Source organism: Rousettus aegyptiacus, unplaced genomic scaffold, assembly GCF_014176215.1.
Source record: "Rousettus aegyptiacus isolate mRouAeg1 unplaced genomic scaffold, mRouAeg1.p scaffold_m13_p_6, whole genome shotgun sequence".
Taxonomy (NCBI): Eukaryota; Metazoa; Chordata; class Mammalia; order Chiroptera; family Pteropodidae; genus Rousettus; species Rousettus aegyptiacus.
This window is the reverse complement of record NW_023416309.1, coordinates 9122995-9145236: the sequence shown is the minus strand read 5'-3', so window position 1 is coordinate 9145236 and position 22242 is coordinate 9122995. Positions and strand designations below refer to the sequence as shown.

The window sequence follows — 22242 nt, the reverse complement described above, 5'->3', positions numbered from 1 at the left end:
AGCGACAGCTGTACGTACCCTTTTCCTCTGAGCCACCCTCCATGGATCTCCATTATGGTTCCTGTCACAATGTGCGTAATCACGTTTTCCTGCAAAGAGTTCCCATGTTTACTTGTGTGAGTGCTTTGAGGCTGATGTGCCTGTGCATCCCACATGCTTGATACGTAGTAGATGCTCACTAAAAGCTGCTGTATTTAGTTATGGGGGTTCCCCAAGGCAGTGTTGGAGTGCCCCTTTGTTAACAATTCAGTGAAGAGGGGAGGTGGGAGTTTGCAGAGAGGCTGACCGGTGGCCTGGGTAATTGCTGGGGGCTGCAGCAGCCTCCTCTGCAGCTCCATCCAGTTAGTGCCTTCCTTGCTGGCAAGAGCCAGCTCCCCGGGTTGCCCACGTGATCACTCTCCAGAAAACACCCCAGTGGAAACTGCATGAATGATTGATAAGAGCTGAGAGCTGTTTAATTTTTTCCCCCTGTTTAATGGCTATCAATAATTTAATACATTCTCTGTATGTTTTTAAGAAATAGCACCCATTTTGCCATCTCCGGTTTAGCGGGCTAAATGATTTAAGTTTTGGAAATGTGCTCTGAGAATGGAGGTTGAGCCAGTCAGAGGAATCTGAAGGCTGGGGGCAGGGGAGAGGTGGGTTCAGAGCCAGCCAGCAGCATCTTGGCCTTGGGCTGTGTGTGTGTGTGTGTGTGTGTGTGTGTGTGTGTGTGTGTGTGAAGGTGGGAGGGAGACAGGGAGGAGGGGAGGGGGCGGGTAAAAGCCAGTGCCTCTTTGCTAAGAGCAAGATAATTGCTTTTCCGGGTCTCACTGAGCAGCAGCTGAACAGCTGTCAGCTCACTCCCCCCACGAATGCTGAGCTTTTCTGGATGACTCTGGGGAGCCTTAGGGGGTGGTGCTGAGAAGGAACTGCTGCTGGTACTACCATGGACTGAGAACTCCTGTCCCCCTGACATCTTTGCCCCCTTCTGAAGCTTTTAAATCATTTTTATTTTAATTATGCAGTTAGTCTGCTACTGGCTGCGTCTTCCAGATGGGGTAGGGATGGTATGGAATGGGGTCTCAGAATCACTAATCTCTGGCCTCAAAGGGATTTGGAAGGTCATCTGCCACTGCTCCCCTAAACTTTCCAGATGCAAAGGATCACCTGGGAGGACTTATTAAAAATTTAAATTTCTGGGCTGGATTCCAAGCCCACAGACTTCCATTCTCAGGGGAGAGGCCTGGGAAACTGTGGGTTTAACAAGCAGCCCAGGTGATTCTTATCATCAGAGGAGTTTGGGAAATACAGAGGTCAGCTTCAGTTCTGATGCTTACAGCACCCACGGCACACCCATGGCTGCTCCGCGTTTGCACGTCCCTGGAGATGGGGCACTCATTACCTGTGAGACAGTACACCCACCTATGGAAAGTGTGTTTCAGTCCAGAGTTTCTTCTGAGTTTGGCTAGGACCCATCCAGCTTTCCTTACGTGCATGGAGTTACCTCTTCTGCAAGAGAGACTGCCTCTCCTGGGTTATCTGTGCCTCTCTGTTGGGCAAGGAGCTTCCTCTCATAGTAAAGGGCTCTGGGTACCATAAAAAATGCCCCAGGGAGAGCCAGGCATGAAGGTGAGAAGGGACTCTCCCCTCCAAGCCTGGGCACCCCTTCCCAGAGGCAGGCAGGTAACATGGTGATGTGACCTGCTCTTGGTGCACTGTAGTGGGCACATCAGCCTACTGCTGACAGTTACCACTGGCAGCACAGTGGGAACCTTGAGGGAGGCAGAAAGAGTGCTGGGCCGCAGAATTGTTCTGGCCTGTGGGGCCAGTCCTCCAACAGGAGAGAAAAATGTGTCTCCTCAGAGATTGTTGACTAAACAAGATCTCTCAGATAACAGTGGGGGAACTGAGAGCACAGAGGGCTACCCCAGGGTCACACATCCAAGGAGGACAGATCTGGAACTACAAAGATGGGGCAGGGGTCCAGAGAGAGACATCTGAAACTGAGGCCCTGGGACTGGGAGTCGGCTGAGGCCCCATCCCAGGTCACGTGAGGACTGTGGGTGGGCTTCTACCTTCTGGCTGGGTGTTGATGGAGATGAGTACATAGAAAGGTTTCAGGCGGAGCTGATGCCTGTCTAGCATCATAGCTCTGCTTTGCTTTGCCTGGCCGTCTGCATTGTTTTGGCAGAGATGCAGCACTCACTGCCAGTCACCTTGCTGTTTTATTTTAATAGATAATTAAGAGAGGAGTGGTACACATTTCACAGGTGTCTTGTCTACTGCAAAACAGGAGACCTCTGAAGTCCTCCCCAACTCTGTAGACCCTTTCGCATCCCAAATTCATCCCCGCCTTTGATCTATGTAGGAGAAGCCCGGGTCACATGAGGTGCTGGCCTATACACTGGACCTGTGATAGCCAGTCCTCCCTACCCCTTTATACCCTAAAGCCTGCTATGATCATCACAGCATCACCTTTACTCTGGGGGGCAAAGAACAGTGCCGCCTATCCCTGACAGGATAGTGTTAAGAACTGGGGAGACAGAAGAGGAAGACTTAAAACCTCACACTCAGGAAGACCCAGTCCCAGAGAGAGAATTATGTGAATATGGACACCTGAGGAAGGCCTGGAGAGGTCAGGGAAGGCTTCCAGGAGGAGGTGCTACAATAGGAAGGGGAAGGGCATCCCAGGTACAAAGATGTGAGGTGGCCCTGTGAGTGTGCATAGAAGAGTGAGCTGAAGTGGGCAGGGCAGGGTGGAGCTGGATCTGGTACACTGGGCAGGCGGAGAACCAGGTTTGTTTGTTTTTAGCCTCTGTTGAAGTATCACATCCATGCAGAAAAACGTGTATATCTTAAGTATAGCTTGACAGATTGTCACAAAATGAACACACTCATGTCACCACCACACAGATCAAGAAACAGAACATTCCAGACTCCCTAGATATGCCCCTCACCATGTGCGCCCTTCCAGTCACTGCTCCCCTTCAAGGATAACGACCATCTTGACTTCCAGCAGCCTGCTATCAGTTTTCCGTTGCTACCTGGAAACCACCCTAAAGCTTAGTGGCCTAAAACAAAGAACCATCATTTACTATGTCTCATAATTCTGTGGTTAGCTTGGGCAGTCCCTCTGCCAGTATCCCTTGGGCTCATGTGACTCCAGTTACCTGAAGGGCCGGCTGGACCATAAGGTCGAAGAAGGCCTTAGTCGTGTCTGCCAGTTGGTGCTGGCTGTTGGCTGGGCAGCCACAGTTCTTCATTCTCCAGTTAGGCAAACAGGCTTCGTTCCATGGCCAGGCAGCAGTCCAAGAGGGCCAAGGCCAGAAAGGGCAGCACCTCTTGAGGCCTGCTCTCTATAAGCCACAAAATGGCAGTTTTACCAAATCCTATTGGTCAAAACAAGTCTCAAGGCCAGCCTAGATTCAGAGGTGACAAATAGACTCCACCCCTTGATTAGAAGAGCTGCAAAGATTCTGTGGCCATATTTAGTTCTCATGGCACAGAGTAGCTTTGCCTCTTCTTGACCTTTATCCAAACAGACCCCTTAAGCATGTTCTGCATTGTGTCTGGGTTTTCTGGTCTCTAGTGTTGGATACAGTTGCAAATCATTTGTTCTAGTTGCTGTGTGGTATTCCATTGCATGCATATCAATTTATCCATCCCATAGTTGATGGCTATTTGTGAAGTTTTCATTTTTCAGCCATGATGAATGTCACTGCTGTGAATGTTCTAGTACCTATCTTTGGGTGACCACATGCCCATGTTTCTGTGGAAGTGGAAATACTGGGTCATTGATAGACCATGGGATAGGAGACACTTCCAGCTGTCCTCCAAGGCGGAGAGCAGGGTATGCCTCACTAGCAATGTTCGGGAGGCACAGGAAGGCTTCGTGGAGGGGAGTGAGGTGGTCAGTGGGGGGTTTTAGAAAGCCCCCCTCCAGGAGAAGATACCTAGAGGGTTATCTCTACCCTGGGGCTCCCTGTAATGTTTCCTCTTTGCCTCAGGCCTCCACGCTGGAAGTAGGGCTGTCAGATAAGATAGCCCTGTTTTGAGTGTGATCTCTGTACTTTTCCTTACCCCAGGGTCCTCCCACTGCCCTCTCTGCTTTATCCATAGCTACCTTCCATGGCTGGGCTGATCCCCCAATAGTCTGGGAAACTGGGTGCCTGCAGGAGCTGACACATGAGGACGCAGGAGCTGGGGGGACTGCCATGGCAGCCTCCATCCATGACAGCTCCGAGCGGTGGGCAAAGCCAGGAGTCTTGGGTTTGACTTTTGGCCTTGTAGCTCTCTTGCTGCAGGACCATCAGAGGAAACTCGTCCCCTGTCATGGCCTTAGTGCCATCATTTGTAAAGGACAGAGGGAAGTATCAATGTCACCCAAGTCTCTTTCCTCTCACCATCCTGAACCCTGTATTCTAGAATACAACAGAGGGAAGGGCACGAGGAAGCCCTTGGAGAGCTCAGGCAGCTTCCTGATTTCAAGGTACATATCAGTTGGTCAATTCTGTTCAGCTCGTTCACTAAATACCTTTACAGCACCATTCATCAGTCACTCATTCATTCATTTATCCATTCGTCAAGCAGTCTCTGTAGTCTTGCTCGCCTCAGAGAATAGATTGATAAACTAGACCTCATTCCTGATGTCTAGGAGTTCCGCCCAGAGAGGAGACCTGCCTATAGAAAGCCGGAGGAGACATAGTCAGCTAGGCCCAAAGCCACTGGGGAATGAACAAGGAAAGAAGGGCCAGATCAGAGAGGGCTCCAGGGGTGCATCTTGAGAGGAATCTTGAAGTCCAGTGGGGCTTTGAAAGATAGAGAAATGGAGGAAAAGGGCTCCAGGCAGAGTACCTGGCTTGTTCCAAGGCCGGAACCTGGGGGGCTGGGCCGACTGCAGCACTGTGGTGGGTTGTGTCTGTGTGGCTGCTGCTGCGGTTCAGCATGCGGAGGGGCGGACCTCACTGCTGGGCTGGCTCCTGGCTTCTACTGCAGACTTCATGAGGTGGGCCTTTAGAAGGCAGCATCAGTTTCTAGGGTGGCTCTACTTCTGTGGGCCAACTCCACCTTCTAGGAGATGGTGAGAGGATCCTAGGCAGGCAGGACCTAGAGGTTGGTGAAGGGAGGTGGGGGCCGCCCGCAAGGTCAGGCGTGGACTCACTGTGCCTTCTCCTTTCTTCACAGGACTTGCAGCAGCTGTGCTTGGACTGCCAGGGTAACGCCTCCTGACCCTCGCCGCCTTTTCCTGAAAATCTCAGCAGCCTCAAGTCCTGGTCGTGGGCAGAGACCTCAGCAGGTAAACAGCAGGGCCGGCCTGTGTGGCACTGTGTATCTGATGGTGATTGTTCCGGCCTCGTGGCTAGTGCTGTTTTGGGGCCCAGAGAGCCAGGAGGTGGCTACCATCACTGAGGAATCAGGGAAAGGGGCTTATTTCTCAGTTCTTACTTCTTTCTTGGCCTCCTCCTCTCAGAGGGAGCCAGACAGTGGAGGGTCTGTGCCCTGGCCTGGGACTTGGACATTTGTTTTCATTCTGCTGCCAACCCCTTTGATAACCATGTCCCTCCATAGTTGGGACCCTCAGTTCTCCCATGTTGCATATGAGGCTAATAATCATGACATCTTCTAGCATTCTTAGTATTTAATTCTTTGTCAAGCCCTGTGCTAAGTACTATGTAGTTATTAACTTTTTCATCTTCATAGAAACCCTATGAGGCAGGTGCTGTTATCATTGACATTGTATAGTCAAGAAAACCAAGGCTGGTGTTTGGGAAGTGCCTAAGGTCACACACCTGGCCGAGCCCCCATGGGGTTCAATTCCATGTCTGTGTGGCTCCAGTGCACTAATCCCTGGACGATTCTGCCCCTGGCTTTGCCCCGCTCTCCTGGCCTTTTCTGGGAAGCGGGGACAAGGCGATCTTGAAGTGATGGGTCCTGTCTCAGCTCAAGGCAAAGGGAGGAGGCTTTTACAAGGTGACAGTGGCTGATTATTGCCTGGTGTCAGGACTCATTTGTAGATGTGACGTGACATGAACCAGACCTGTCCTCCAGGGCCTCCGAGGTGGCACCAGGGCCCTTTCTGAAGGAGGGTTGTATTGGCTAGCTCTCTCCTTCTGCTTCCCAAGCTCAGTTTCCCAGGCTTGTATTAAGCACTTCCTGTATGCCAGGCCTGATGTCAGACCCTGAGGTGCAGAGGAAAGGGTATCTCATTCTGTGCTCTGGGGAAGAGGCAGGGAGATCACAACAGTTGTGCAAGCTCCATAACAGTGGGGTGGACAGGGTTCATAGTTCAGATGGGGGCATTCTGGCACAGGTGACTCAGACATGAGTAGCATTGTGAGAGACAGGAGCAGAGATGGGTGGAAGAGCCTGGAGGGAAGGAAGATGAGGTTGTCAAGGGTATGGGAAGATCACAAAGGGCCACAAATGCTAGGCTAGAGTATTAGATCCCAAGGGTGGTAGGAGCCTTGGAGGTTTCTGTGGCAGATAGTGGCCTATTGAAGGTGGCTGCAATGGAGAGGCCATTGGAGAGGCCCTAGCTAGAAGCAGGGAGACTAGTGGGACTGTCCCCACGGTCCAGTAAGAGATCAGAGGCCTCAGCTGGGGCTGGAGCAATGGACATAAAAAGAGAGTGAAAAATCCTAAGAGATGGAGGAAGGGGAATTGGCAGGATTTGCAATTGGCTGAGGCTGGGGGTGAATGTGAGGGTTGGAAAGCTGCCATGATGTCCTAGGTGAATGTGGGGAGTTTGGAATCAGGAAGGCTTCTTGGAGAAGGTATGCCAGGTTGTGGTCTAGAATGTCTCTGAGTAGGTTGAGATTTCCATGAGGAAGAAGACGATTTGGGTGGCATAATAGCTACATGTGGATGCAATGTTAACATCTAGAAGTACAGATTCATATACAAGTCCCAGAGGATTCTCCAAACCCACAGTTATACCTGTGTCCATAAACACATGTACACTGTATACTTGTACACATAGACACACATGTGCTTGTAAACCCATCCATGCGTGCTAAGGATAGAGAGATGTGTATGCACACACATACATGAAAGGTCATGTGTGTACAGATACATGCAGGAATGTGCAGAGGCATGCTCCTTCATTTGCATGTGTACACAGACATCACTCAGGCGTGTTACAAACATACACTTGTGCACACAAATAGACTCGCATGCACATACACACTCACAGACATACATGTTCACAAACTTTCATGTTGGCACTCCACACAGATACACAGGCACAAGTTCTCACAACACGTGGCTGTCCCCACACACAAGGACATACTCATAAGGCACATACAAGGAAGGGTGCGTTACAAGAAGGGGCTGTTCAGAGGTCACTGGCTTCTCACTTGGAAAAGCTTTCAGCACCTCCCTCAGTCGCTGGGCAGCTCTGGGCCCAGGCTGAGCCATGACCTCTGCATGTATGTCAGGAAAGGGTTTGAAGGGCACTGTATGACCTTGGTGGACAAGCTCTTGTCCTCTCTGGGCCTCACTTTCCTCATCTGGAAACGGAAGTGGTCATTATCCACTCCTCACCTCCTGTACAGAGTGGTCGTGAGGATTAACAACCACCAATGTGTGGTGCCAAGAACAGTTTCCGGACTCTTTTAGGGCTTCAACAGATTGGAACTATTAGTCTTACAAGAAGAAAGCTGGTATGGGTGGTGTAGGGGTGCTGTAGGTGTTGCCAGGGAATGTCTGTGGGGCCTTATCCCTGTTCCTCATCCCCTGGGGACTCCATCTAGCTCTTGGGAGCCTGGGCGCCATCTGAGTCTTGCGCACAGCCAGCTGGTTGGGTCTGTGTCATCTCTGCTCCGTCTGCCCTTCCCCTGAGGGCTCCTAGGGAGTTGGGGTCTGTGGTGCCAGTTTTGTTACACTAGCCACACTAGAGTCCCTGCACAAGAGACTGGCACATTACCTGCCTGAGCTCACTAAACCTCCCCCCACCAAGAGCCTTGAGAGGGTGGCCTTAAATGAGGAAACTGAGGCACAGCAAAGGTTGGTTAAGTCCTCAAGGACAGTTGCTCACTCGTGTTACAGAATTTATACTCTTTTCTCCAACTGAGTTCCCTTTAGGGATAGGTCATTCCATGCCTGCTTTATAGATGAGGAAACTGAGGCTCAGAGTTGGTGGGTCTGACAGCCAAGAAGCGGCAGCTTCACCTTAGATTCAAGACTTGCTCTTCTCTTCCCTCCCTCCCTCTCCCCAGCAGGGCTCCTGCAAGTTGGAGGAGGTTTACAGGCGTGCTCCTTGGATTTATCTGTGTTTTAGCCTGGCCCAGTGTTCCCAGGCAAAAAAAAGGGGGGGGGGTCCATTTTCTTACATGTAAAAAGGTGGGTTGTTCTCTGGGGCCCACTGTTAGAGCATGATCTAGTAACTTCACCTCTAAGACCCCTTTGTAAAATGTCCTTAGCTTATTTTTTTTTTTTTTTTGGAAACTTGGCCAACAGGAAACTCTGGGCTGCCCTAGTCCTAGGGGATGTAGACACCACTTTCACACTCATTAGCAATTTCAGAGTATGGGGCCATGGCACAGGGAGCCATGGGTTCTCCTTCAAGTCAGTCCATGTGTAGGGAGGAAATCTGAGAAGGATCTTCAGGAGGTGACAGGTGTGTTGGGTACTGGAAGGTAAGGAGAAATGTGCTAGGTTGATATGGATGGAAAAGGAAAATGCAGCAGAGGGCCTGGCTCTTGTAAAGTCCTGGAGATGTGAAAGTTCATTCACTGGCCCTTCCCCCTCCCACCGACAGTGGCCCTCAGAAGCTCCTAGAATCAGGACCGGCTTTGTAATTTGTGGAGCCCAGTGTAAAACAAATGCAGGGCCCGATGTTCACAAATTATTAAGGATTTCAAGATGATAGCAATAAAGCATTAAACCAAGTGTGGGTCCTTCTAAACTTGGGGCCTCTGCAGTTGCCCACGAAGACAATCCTGTCTAGAGTACGTGTAGTACTCGTGGGATTAGGTGCAAAGAACTGAGTCTGTGTGCAAGCACCACCAGTTACTCACCGACCCAGCAACCTTGGGTAAGCTCCCTGACACCTCTGTGAGTCTCATCTGTCAAGGGGAAAGGTGTTGTCCTCCTTAGCAGCAAGAAGCTGAGTGGTGACAGCATCTAGCTTGTCCCCAGCAGCCTGGGGCAGGGGCTTCATTTAGGATAGGATTGCAGCCCCTTTGTTAGGCAGCGGTGTTTGAGGATTCCTGACCTGTGGTGACTTGGTTCTGTCTGTGCGTGTGTGCGTGCGCGCATACGCTCATGCTTTTCCAAATTACCGGGGCAGAGGGGGTGGGGGTAGAGGATCTGCTCTGTGTTTTTTTGCAGTCTTCTGCCTGATTGTATGCCTGTTTCTGCTTGGCAAACTCACTCCTGCAAGTCAGATGCCAGAGAGCCTTCTCCGACTCCAGCCCCTCCCTCCAACCTTTGCCCTGTGACCCCTCCAGTAGCTACAATGACCTCTTGCACCGTAGAATTTATACAGCGTACAAAGCTCTTTCACACCCTAATTGGACCATTGAGCAAGCACTCAAAAGGTCCCATTCCCATTCGCCAGTGGGAATACGGAGGCTCAGAGGTGTACTCCTACCTTTGCTCCTGGGCTGCGGTCCAGGCGCACATCAGGAAGGGGTGCAGATGGTGGCAACAAAGGGTGGCACTAGGCTCTGCTCTGGGGCGGCTTCACATGTAAGCATTTTGGAAGACTGGCTTTACTCCTTGGTAAAGAGCTTCAGCTACTGGCCCAGAAGGGGCCCTAGAGGTGCCTGGGGGGCTGAAGAGGGCCTGGTGGAGCCAGCCAGTGGTCTGGCTAGCTGGAGTAGACAAGCCTCTGTCCCTCCTCCTTCCTACAGGTGACTTGGCCCAGTTCCCTAAGACAGGCAGACTGGAGCCAAGTGTGTGTGGTTCTTAGGCTCAGGCAAGTCCCACGTCAGACAGAGGTGAGAAGGCTTCAGCTGGTTTGGGCTATAACATCCAGCAAAGGCTAGACGCAGTGACAGGGTATCTCGTTGAGGGCATGACGACTGTCCCATATGTCTGCCACTTTATAAAAAGCACGCAAAACCCCTTTGGTGGGTAAATGCAGAGCACACTGACATGACTCAGGGTACAGACTCTGGGCCTAGGCTTTGGGGTTTTCCAACTCTACCACTCCTCTCTCTGTGCCTCATTTCCTCATCTGTAAAGTAGAAATAATAATAGAACCTACCTCATTGAGTAATGAGGAATTCAACTCAACGAAGTAAACCATATAAATCCTCACAACAGAGCCTAGAACATGGTTAGCACTCCGTGGCATATGGATTGATGGTGGGTTGGTAGACAGTGGTGAGTGATGGAGCTGGCCCCTCAGGGCCACCACGCAGGGGAGTAACGTGGTTGGATTGTCATTTAAGAAAGGCTGTAGGGGACAGCAGGGATTGGGGTTTGGCCAGATTTGGGTTTCATCCAAGGCAACCCCAAACAGCTGTTGATTAGAGCTCTGTGGGCAGGGACCTAGAATGACGATCACACTCTCTGGCTAACCCTTCCAGCCCCGGTATGTGGCTTGGTGTTGCCAGCATGTGCCATCAGCTGTCAGTCAGCAGACTTCCAGGGTTACACAGAGCAAGGCAGGTTTGAGGCTGGCTGAAAAGACCTTGAATGCCAAGCCCATCTCACAGCAGGCCTGGCCGTGGCCATGCAGAGCTGGGATTCCAGGGTCTCCATGTGGCATGCCTATCAGTCTTCAGTGCCAGCTGAGAATGCACACCCCTCTCTCCCTGCCTGGAATTTGTTGCCTGTAGCCCAAACCCCTCTAAAGCCTGCCCTGACCCTGTAACCCTTACTCCAGCCTAAACCTGAGATTAGTCTACAGCCTACTGATCATTACTGCCCAAGGTGGGACACTCCCTCTGTCAGCAGGGTGGGACTGCTGTCCTGGCAGACCCTCAGAGTGGCACTTTTCTTTCAAGCCTCAGTCCTGCTGCAGACCACCCTTTGTGACCTTGGACAAGTCACTGTCTCTCTGAGCAGTTGTTCATTGGCCTATAAAACCAGAAGGCTGAGACAGATCAGGGCACAAACTGTAAGGATCTCAAGAGCCTCAACAACTCAGTGAAGCTAGGAGTATCCCACTGTGCAGATGAGGAAACTCAAAGCACAAAGAGGTTAGGAAATGTATGCAAAGTCACAGTACTATCAGTACAGCTAGGATTAAGCCCAGTTTTATCTGACACCATAATATGTTTCCTCACTACGTTGAACTTTCTCTGATAGCTACATTTTTGCTGGGTGAGCCATTCACTTCATCAGCCAATGCATGTTGAACACTAACGAGGCTCCAGTACCATGCTATGCACTGGCATCCAAAAGAATTTGCATTTGAAGAGCTGGGTGAGCACAGCCTCAGGTTGGGGTAGAGGTCACAGAATCTCCAGTGTAGAGTATGCTAGGTGGATGCCATCAATGGGTGAAAGTAGGAGCTGGGAGGAGCAGTTCTTCCCTAATGCTGGAGGAGGCAGGCAGGGAAGACTGCCTGGAGGAGGGGTCTGGATCCCTACATAGAAGAGTGGAGGTGTAGGGTCTTCCTGGGGTCACTGCATAACTCGGTGGGTCGGGGGTCCCGTTGGAGAGGAAGTTTCTTTCAGCAAAAGCCGGAAGCAGGTGCTTAGGCAACTCCTTAGTGCCTCAAAGGCTGGGCTGCACAGTTTGACCTTGATCCTGCAGAGCAGGGTGCCAAAAGGCACTATGGAGCAATGGCAGCTCTTCTGCGAAGGCTGAGTAGGGAGAGCTGGCCTCAGCCCTCAAGTTGGAGCTCAGTTCACCCAGAGACTGTGGCAGCAGGGAAGAGCTGTGTTGGGGGCTTGACTACCTTCAGGTTTACCAGGCCCTCTTCAACCCCCCAGATACCTCTGGGGCCTCTCCTGGGTCAGGGGCTAGAGCTCTTTACCAGGAAAAAGCCAGTCTTCCAAAATGCAGAAATCTGAAGCTGCCCAGGGTAGAACCATCTAGACCCCTGCCTGATGTGGACCTGATCTCAGCCCAGGGGTGAGGTTGGAAGGAAGATGTGGATGAACCTGTTCAGTGAAGAGTGGGAACAAAGAGGCCCAGAGACCAGCCCAGGGTCACTCAGCATCATCATAGCAGATGCAGACCAGCAGGCAAGGCAGGAGGCATCCTTCCGGGAGGTAGCAGGGCAGGCCTTGGTCCTCCTCTGCTCTCCCAGAGTCCAAGGGGATCCTTGCCCCTGTGTGATCACCAGTGTAGATGTTTAGGGCTGCTAGTGCACTCCAGGGATCCCTGACCTCAGCCACCAGTCGGGCTCTCCAAGGACAAACTGGGATTGGTAAACTATGCTCTGAAGGGTTCCTTGAGTGTTACTCACCAAGGGTGCTTCTCCCTCCCACCGGTGTTTGCTCATCAAAAGCCCTCACTGAACTCCAGTTTGAGATAGCCACGCCCATGCTCTGTGTCCTGTCTAAAGCCTCCGTGACCTTGCAGGGAGGGAGCAGACACTGAGTGGGGCTAGAAGGGCAGCATTTTTATTTGAATCATAGTATGTTGGCCACCTATGGGTGGAATGATCTTTAGAAATTATCTGGCTCAACCCCTCAGAGATGAGGAGTAGATGGCATAGATGGGGGAAACTGAGGCTCAGAGATAGGAGAGTAGACCCCAGTGCGGCCCATCATGGCGCTCCAGGCTTTCATCTGAGCCCACTGCGCCTCTAAACTGCTTTGGATAAGTGGCAGGTATAAACGCTGACAGGGCCCAAGACCTGCAGGGATGATGGAGACTCAGGGGGCATGGTATTTGCAAAAAGGCAAAACCGACTCCTGAGGGGTAAGGGACACAGAGAGTAGGGCCAGGGAAGTTCTGGGAGCCTTTGGCAATCCGCCCAGAACCAGGACTGAGAAGTATGTACGGTGCCCTCAGACCTGGCTTTGGTAAGCCTTGTTTGTATTCCACCACCTGCCCAGCCTGCTACTATTAGGGCTTTTCCTCTCATCTGTTTACCCTGAGAGCCCTGTGAGGCCTGGAGATTGTAGGCCCGAGGTCACAGCAGAGAGAATGCTCTGGAGTCAGGACCCAGTCTGAAAGCTAACAGATGCAAGGGGGTGAGGAAGGAAAGTGGACTCCAGAAACCAAGGGCTTATTCATGTCCCTTGCCAGTCTCATTTACCAAGCCACAGCAGGATGCCCAGCTGTGACGCTGCCGATATGTGGTACCTAGGACAAGTGTCTGGGTGCTGCAAGTAGAGGACAAGGAGGGCTTCCTGGAGGAGGTGGAGCTCCTGCTGGGCACTGAAGAATGAACATGACTTTGAACTGAACATTCCAAGCAAAGGGACGATCTGTACCAACGCCCAGAGGCAGGGATATACTTGGGGCAGATCAGTGGGGCAGTGAAGGAAAGGAGGTTGGAGATGCCCCCTAGAGGCCAGATGGCAGAAGGTGGACAGATATACTTCGCTTCTAACTTGCTAGATGTCCCTGGGCAGATCACTGCCCCATTTCTGTGCCAGTTTTCCTCAGTTCTCCCTGGAGTTTCAGGCACCTGGAAGCCTCAGCAGGGCAGTGCCTCTGTGGAAGGTCTGCCTTTGGAAAGGGTGTGCGCAGGTTCCAAGATCCTGGCTCTCTCCCAAAGTTGAGCAGTCGGTCCAGAACACTGCTGTTGGACCCAGGGTTTCTCTCCAGCTGGAGAGACTTGACTTCAAACTCTAGAGGTCTGCCAGGAGGAGGAGGCGAAATCAGGCCCCCTGGGGCAGACGCACCTATGGGCTAAGGGTCCAGCTCCCCAAGAGAACTCCAGAGCTGAGAGTTTGAGGTGGGCTTCCCCTCCTTCCTGTTTCTGGGAGGTAGGGGAGTAAGTGGCCCACCCTAAGGCTGCGGGGTAGGCTCAGAGCTCAAAATAGAGGAGGTGACCCTTTGAGCCCTGCATGTGGTGCCAGGCCTGTGATCTGCTTCAGGCCCTGAGGGTGCCTGGTGCCCCTCTGGGTGCAGGCTTTCCAGTGGCCGTGGGCTTAGCCAGGTTGTGTTTGCTGCACCTCCAGTGACCCACAGTAGCTTCTCTGTCACCCTCTCCTATCAGCAGAGTGGCAGCCACAGGCCCTTGGACTCCTAGTACCCAGGATTGCGCAAATCCCCGCCCCCAGTTTGCACAGCAGCCAGCTCAGGCCCGTCAGCTCGGGGCTGGCCTGGGTTCCCTCTCAGGAAGCCCAGACTTCTTTTCTGGAATAATACAGCAACCTTCTCGCAGCAGGAAGGGCAAGCTGCCCTCATGCAAGGCCTCTTCATGGCCCTGGTTTCTGTCACCATCATAATAACAGGCAGGCTTAGTAGGGGCTCCTTTTCTAGAGGAGGAAACTAGAGTCAGAGAAGAGAGACATGAGACTTGGCCAGGGTCAGGCAGCCAAGCCAGGACTCAAGCCTAGGATTCCAAGTCTCTGGTCAAACTCCTTTTGAGACCAAGCCAGTGTTTCCAGCTCAGGGCCCCAAGGCAGATGGATAGGGCCAGGGCTTGGGAAGAGAAGGTAGAGGAAGAGAGCCCTAGGGGGTGAGGAGCCTAAGGGCAGAGGCCCCCATCCCTATCTCTTTTCCTCAGCTACTTTAATTAGCTGAGTCTGCCAGTGACACTGACATTTACCTGGTGGGGAGGAGGGCTTCCTCCCTCCTGAATCAAGATGCTAAAAATAACTGGGCCCAGCTTCCCAGGGGCCCTTGCCCAGCCAGTGCCTGCCTGCCTGCCTTGGCGACCTTTTTCCTAGGTGCTGGAAGCTAATTGTTTTGTGAATAGTTCCTTGTGCTGAGGACTTCCTAGGGGCTGGGGCAGCAATGATATTGTATGCTCAACTTTTAAGACTGAAGAGTGGTTCTTACAAGGCCTGATCGCCCCCCAGGTATTGGCATGATTGGCCCCTACCTGAATCCTGGCACCCACGCTCTTTTCTCCATGGGTTCAGTACTCTACTCGGTTGACTGCCCTACCCCTGGGTGCTTGGGCCCACCCCTTGAGTTACTGGAGTTTTTCCTGGGCTACCTGAACTCTAAGGGGTTAAGGGAGACTGTGCCTCTCATCCTCAGAGTTATCTAGTGCTCACCTTGAATCCTGTACCATGCCTAACACAAACGTTAAAAAAAAAAAGGAAAAATAAGCCCTCGTGCCGCCTGTTCATCCTGTCATGTAGCAGCCAGGAAGAGCCCAGAGTTTGGAGCTGGATATCTTTAGGTCCAGCTGTGTGACCTGAGCACATTTTTGAGTCTTTACGTTTTCATATCTGAAATGGGCAACTTAACTGACCTTGTAGTGTCGTTGCAGGAATGAAATAAGGTCATGTGTAGAAAGTACAGGATCCAGAGAGCTGGGCCCCTGGGGCAGTGGGAGGCATGAGCATCTCTGGGGGCTCTCCTTTCTCTTGCTGTGTAAACAGACCCTGGAAACCTAATTTGCTTGATGTGTTCGGACCCGGAGAGGAAGGTTTTGAAGACCCAGGCTGAGGGCTAGGGACTCGGTCTCCCAGAAAACAGGGCCCCACCCCCTTATTCCTGTGCACCTCCACAGTGGCTTGAACTCCTGCTCCCCTGTGTGTTTGTCCAGCTCTTGCCCTGGGTCAGTGTGACCAGAATTGTGTTGACATTGGTCTGCATGCCCCTGGCTGTGGTGTCAGCCAGTGGAAATAAAAGTAGTGTTTGAACTTGCCCTCTTAGAGAACCAGGGCCAGCAGCTCAGTCCGTCCACACCTCATTTTCCCCATCTGAAAAAGGGGATAGTTATGGTTCCTACCCCTTAAACATCATGAGATTAAATTAGCAACATACTTACAGTGCTTAGAACAGGGCTTGACACAGGGCAAGTGCTCGGGATGTGTTAGCTGGTCCTCATAGCAGTAACAGTAGCAGTCAGTGGCAGTAACAGCGGCCACCTGTCATTTGTTGAACGATTAGTATCAGATGCTGTGTCAGATGCTAAGCACTTTACATACATCATTTAATCTTCATGAAAACAATACACAAAGTACTCCTATAAGCTCTATGGTCCAGATGGGGAAACTGAGGCACACAGAAGTCATACAGTTTGAAAGTAGTAAAACTAAAAACCAGAACTCAGAGTCAGTTCTGCCAGTGTGACTAGCCATTTGGGATTGTTCCAGTTTTAGCACCGAAAGTTCCACATCCTGGAAACTTCTTAGTTCCAGGACAATTGACACTCGAGCCCCATCTTAGTCCTTTGCCCCACTCCTAAGCCCACTGTCCCCCTTTAACCACTCCTTGGCTCCAGGACTAGCTGGTACACTCTGAGCTGGGCCCTCTCCCACACCTTATAGATCCCTCTTCCAGCCCCAACATTCTTGCCCACTGCCAAAGCCTGGCTTAAGTCTGTCTGCCCATCCAACTTCTCTTCACCCTCCCCTCTGCCAGCTGGAGGGGCAGAGTCATGCCCAGTGGATCCTGGGCTGCTCTTCACCAGTCCTCGGTCTCCCCAGTCACACCGAAGGCTTTGGCACCTCTGCTCCTGGCTTTCTAAAGATGCTCTGAAAAACTCTTCCTTAAAAGAGGGAAAGGGAGGTGAGACCCTGCCCCCAGCCCTGGCCCAGGCAGCCGGAGAGATTGTACTGGCCCTTCCGGTGCATCGATGGAGAGCACTGCTGACAAAGGAGAAAGGTTAGCGGGGGGACATAGCAGACTTGATGGCGGCCTGCTAGTCATCGGTGCTCTCCCCCCGGTCAGGGCTTCCTGGGGGGAGGGTCCCAGTGCTTCCTGGGGTCCTAGTCAATTTATATTGACTCGGACAGCTGCTGAGTCAGTGAAGTGGCTGGGGAGATGCCTAGGTCACCCTTGACACCTCTGTCTCTCTCACCCCCACATTGTACAGTCAGTTCGGCCTCCTTAACCATCTTTGGCTCTATGTCCCCCTAAGTACCCACACCCTCTGCTGGCATTCAGGCCTCACCGACTTTTTGCCTTGCCTCTCAATGACTGAACCCTTCCCAGCCCTCTGCTGCCCTCCCTGGCTTCCCACTGTCACCAGGAATAAAGTTCAAGTTCTGAGGCTGTCATCAAGGCCCTCTTGAGCTTAGTGAGGCTGCTCAAAGCTCCCGGTCCTTCCCCAGGATTCCAGTCTGCATCCCCACCCTCAGGCGAGGGCTGAGCCTCTTCTGGCCCTCTCTCCCTGCCTGAACACCTCTTCCCCACGGATATGCCTTTCCAGGATCTGGCCCACCAGTTTCTTCCCCAGGTCCTCCATCCTCGGTGAGGCAGGGGGATTGAGAGAGGTTGTGTGTGAGGTTGCAGCACACTGTGAGTGCCCAGCAGCTCTGCCCTGTCTGCCAGCCTCACCCAGGCTGCAATACCATACCCACTGTGACCAGCCTGCCAGCCTGGGCACTGACCGCACTCGTGCCATTCCTCAGACTCCTCCTTGAACTGCCTGGTGCATCTCATGATCCAGCTCCTGGAGGGGAGGGCAAGAGCCATCTGTCTTCCCAGTTTACAGGGAGGCCAAGCCCCTATGAGGGCAGAATGTGCAGTGGTTAGTGTACAGGCTCTGATGTTTGACCCTGACTTCAACACTTACTAGCTACGTGACATCAAGTGATCACTTAACTGCTCTGAGCTTCAGTGGTGCCATCTGTGAAATGTGGGTAATAGTCCCTTCTTCACAGGATGGTGAGATTCAATGAAATGACACATGTTAAGTATTCCTAGGGTCCTGGAACATTTTAAGGATCCAATAAAGTCAGCTGTCATCATCATCATCATCATCATCAGGGCAGGGCAGGTACCATATGCATGAAATGAGGGTCCTCTCCTCCACATGGATACATCCTGGTTATTTGGACCCCACTCCAGTTCTACCCTCTCACTGTCCCCTTTTCGTCCTTTTTCCCCAGCACTCCTCTCCCTCACTGCCTAAAACTCCTGGAAGTCCAGGCCTCCCTGACCTGCTGTTATCATCTGCATACCTGCCTTATCCACCCCCTCCCCCCGGAATGCCTTTGGATCAGGGGCCAGGATTTATGATCTGTTTACCGCATGGCCCCTCCTGGAAGACAGTATTTGCTTAATAATAGTTTGTTGGGTTGAACCGATGTTCATCTAGCCAAAGTCACCTCCAAGAACAACACAGCAATGACTAGCTGGGCCTGTGGGCCCCTCTGCAGTCTGTCAAGGGGCATTTCTGAGACTAGACCTGAGCCACCTCACACTGGGTCATAGCATATGCTCTCTCTGGCCTCCTTAGTGCTAGGGTTTGGGGGTGCTGGGGAGGGGTGGAGGCAATGCTGAACCTCCCTGTAGTAAGGTTTTTCAAGGCTGGTTCCTCTCCTGTCCTCTGAGCTGTGGAGCCCTGCTTTGCTTGCCTGGGTTCTTTCCCCACCCCCTCAGTTCTCTGTTAAATTGTGTTATTATATTTAAACAAATCAATTCCATTGCAGAGTTTTCCTGTCCTAATGATGAGTTTGCAGCACAAATGCCATTGATTTCTCACAGCCCTGAAAACCAGTTGATGAATAGCACCGGCTTGTCTTTGGAGAGGCACTTAGAGCAGCTCTGCACAGCTCCCTGTGCCCTGCCCCCTGCACTGTCTCCCTTCACCACCCACCCCACACATCAGTGCTGCCTGCAGTGGGGCTGAGGCTGTGTATAAAGGGAGACCCTCAATGCCAGCCAAGGGTCGAATGTCATCACAAGGGGTCTGGGCCCCTTGTGCTGGTGAAACAATCATAGTGGAGATTTTTATTGATTTTGGCCAATGGCAAGAGCACAACTTACAGGGCAGGGAAGTAGTTCAGTGTGATCTTTGTCTTCCTTACAAGTTCAGAACACAGTCCTGAGAGTGACAGCAGATAACAGCTCAGATTTCTAGACCTTGATGGGTCTGCCTGTCACTGCTCTTTTAAAGGGGTGGCTCCAGAGCTTAGAGAGCTGACCATGCTGGGGAGTGGGAAACTTCCCTTTATGAAATCCTTAGGAACCTCGTTCAAAGTCAGGGCTAAACCACTAGGCAGAGCTTAGCCTTCCAGCTTACTGTGGGGAGCAAGGGCTTGTCCGAGCTTTTTAATGACCCCAGGGATTGGGTGGGCAGGTATCACTGCTCCTAATTTGGAGATGGGCAGCCTGAGCCTAGGGCGGTCACTGAAGGAAGGCGGGGAGGGCGGCTGGTCCTCCGAAGCCAGAGGCCCTGCAGGCCCTGAGTGCCGCTGTGTTCTCATCTCTCTCCTGCCAGGTTACTGACTGGGAAGCTGCTCCCATTGCCAGCCTTTTTGTCGCCCCTTCATCCGCCCCTGAGCTTTCTGTCTCCTGAGCCCAGGTTGTACTGCGGAAGGACTTAGTAGTCATCATTCAGGGGTCTCAGCTCGGCTACCTGCAGCTTGCCACATAAGCCTGTGAATTGGACTGGGCTGTAAGGCAAAAGGGTGTAGCAGCGACTGCGGCAGATTGGAGAGTGCCTGCTTCACCTAACTCCTTACACAGATGGGACTGTGGGCTGAATTGGCCACTGCCTCTCATCCATTTTAATTCAAGCTTTTGTTTTGGAGACCAGAACAAGAACCTGTGGCTTGGAGTTGGGAGTGGCTCTTCAAGGTCACAGCATAGGGCAATGGTGGAGCTGGCGGTTCAGCCCGGGAGGCTGGTGGAGCCTCTCAGGCAGTGCTGCCTCCCCTTCCCCCAGGCTTGGTGAGGCCTCCCCAGTGGTCAGGGTTGGGGGCAGAGCAGGGGGCTCTGTTCAAGGGGAGACAGGCCTCTCACTCAGGAGACCCAAGAGTGGCCCAGCATGTCCCCCCTTCCCTTCGCCCTCAGAGCAGTCACCATCCCTCCCTCCCCCACAGACAAACCTTCTGTCTCTTCTAATCAGGTTAGCCTTCTGCTCCATGGTTGCTCTGTTGAGCTGGACCAGCTGCCTCTAATGGCCTGTCGACCTGGCCCTCTCTCTGGCTCTGGGGGTGGGTGGGGGAAGGGAAGCTACAAGAAGACCTGTGAGTAGGTAAGGTGCCCCACTCCTTCAATCCAGACCTTGCCACGGCTTCTAGGATCAAGTCTAAACCCTTAGCCTGGCATCCAGTACCCATCACAATGAGGCCCTGCTTATTTCTCCTGCCTCGACATCTCCGATGCACTCTTTTCTGCAGTCACAGGATGCTATTGGCTACCTCCTTGCCTTTGCACATACAAGCCCTTTTGCTTCCTCCCACCTTCTCAGAAAACTCCTCCAGATCCTCTTAAACCCAACTCTTGTCTCTTCCTCTGGGCTGCCTCCACTCAGGACTCCTGCCTCCATACTGCCATTGGGTGTTGCACTGGTCTGGAACCTAATCCCACTGTGTTTGGGTGCATCCACCCAAACCAGTTCCTAGACCTGGTTCCCCTTGAGTTCTTAGAGGAAAGGGAGGATTTTCTAGAAGAATATGCCTCAGTGTGCGGCACAGAGAAGTGCTCAGTGAAGAGATAGGGCCAGCAAAGAAGAGAGAAGTAGGGACCACGGAGGGAAAGAGAAAGACAGGAGTGCACGAAACAGCTGCTCCCAGCCCCTCCACACCACCCCAGCCTACTTCCTGCCAGAGAGGTCATTCTCAGCAACACATGGGGAGCCTGAAATAGACACACGGAGGCCTCGATGGTGCACTGTCATAGCCCAAAGCTAAGCAACCCCCTCTTCCCATTCCTAGAGCACTGAAGCTCCCTCTCCTAGGACCCTGACCCTGTGTCTAAGACCCCTCCCCCAGCATGCCCAGGCCTCACCCCTTTGTTCCTGCTAACTTTGTTTTATAAATAAACTATATAAATAGGCTCCTCTGATTCCTCCGGAGCTCTCAGCATTTAAGGACTGGGGCACTGCTGCAGGCATAATTGTACTACTGAATCCATCAGCTGCCTAATTACCATTCATTTTGCATTTATTTCTGCTAATTAAAAAGAGAGAAACTCCTAACAACTTTTACGTAAATACTATATTTGTTCTATGTTAAGATGGGATGCTAATTTGCTAGTGATTAGCTGATTATCTAATTTTATAGCTGACACACAGGATGGCCTTGTCTCCCCTTTGCACCCCAGACGGCACTCAAGGTCCCCGATCAGGTGTTGGAGGAAAGAGTCAAAGGAGGTCCCCGTGGGTAGTTAGAGGGTCTGGCTGAGGCCCAGGGGTCACCCAATACGTCATTGGGGTTTAGGAGTCCAGGCTGACTTACAGAGATTTACTGTTTCTATACAGATGGAGAAACTGAGTTCTAGCATTTCCCAACAAGACAGTGATAGAGATGGACCCCTGACCCCGGTGTTTGTACTCCCCTCCAGTGCTCGCCCCACTGCGTGGAGCTATTGTCAAGAAGAATTTGCAGGGCAATGGCTTAAGCTGCAGCTGGAGAATATCTGGACCAAACTCTAGCACAAGGAGTAGAGGAAAGAAGTAGCCTGGCCTGAGCCCATCGCATAAACCAAACCCTCTGTACCCTTCTGGAACCTCTGCCTCCTCCCACTTCCCCATCTAACGGAGCGCTCTGCTCCCACAGCTGCCTGGCCACACTTGCCGAGGCTCGCTCTCTCAGCCTGGGCCAGCTTCTGGAGGACCAACCTGAACCCACCCCAGCACCTTGCACACTGTGGGCCATTAAGACATGTGCAAGGGTCTGAATTTCAGATCTTAATACTATGTATTATTTTCATGTGAATTAGAAAAATATAATTAATACATCAAAACTTTGATTTCAAAGACGATACTACTTTGGTTAAGTAAAAGGAAAGTGATTGGGTTAAAGTGATTTAAATAACAATATGTAAATAATTTAGATGGAACAGGGATATGACTTAAAGTATGTAGTAACTGAAGTTGGGGAGACATTTGGGGAGGGTCTGAGAACACCAGGTCAGGAGACCAAGTGGGTGAGGCCAGGGTCATCAGCAGCAGGGACCTGAGGGCAGGGTTGGCCAGTCCCTGGCCTTTAGGCCACCACTGCCCCATCTGAGGTCCAGGCTGACAGGGCCCCTGGGTCATGCCCTTCTCTCCCCAGCCCTGTAGTCAGTAGGAATTAGCCCACCACAGAGGAATCTTTTGCCTTCCTAGATGGTTTAAATGGGACTCTGTTTTAGGGAAGCCAGGAAGTCAGACTTTGCTCCATCTTAGCCCAAGTCACCAGGTGTAGATGAGTGACTTCACAGGGACACCTTGGCTGGCCTGGCTTCCCAGACATTGGTAGTCAAAACCCTGAATGACTCTTTGCTCTCTTTCTTCCTAGATAGTCAGGAAATGGCCAGTTCTAGACTTAAAGGGAGAATGGCTTT

At 52.0% G+C, this 22242-nt stretch overlaps 1 protein-coding gene across 6 annotated transcripts in view; it reads left to right on the top strand.

Annotated features, from left to right (window-relative positions):
* Positions 1-22242, top strand: part of ZMIZ1 (zinc finger MIZ-type containing 1) — a 231613-nt gene that overhangs the window by 40290 nt on the left and 169081 nt on the right. For 3 of the 6 annotated variants that reach the window (XM_016164986.2, XM_016164984.2, XM_016164983.2), the window contains exon 1: positions 805-5278. The gene's annotated coding sequence lies outside the window, so the exon portion shown is untranslated. Of the gene's footprint in view, positions 1-802; positions 5279-22242 lie in introns of those variants that run through there. The other 3 variants (XM_036222297.1, XM_016164980.2, XM_016164985.2) reach the window with 3 other exon arrangements.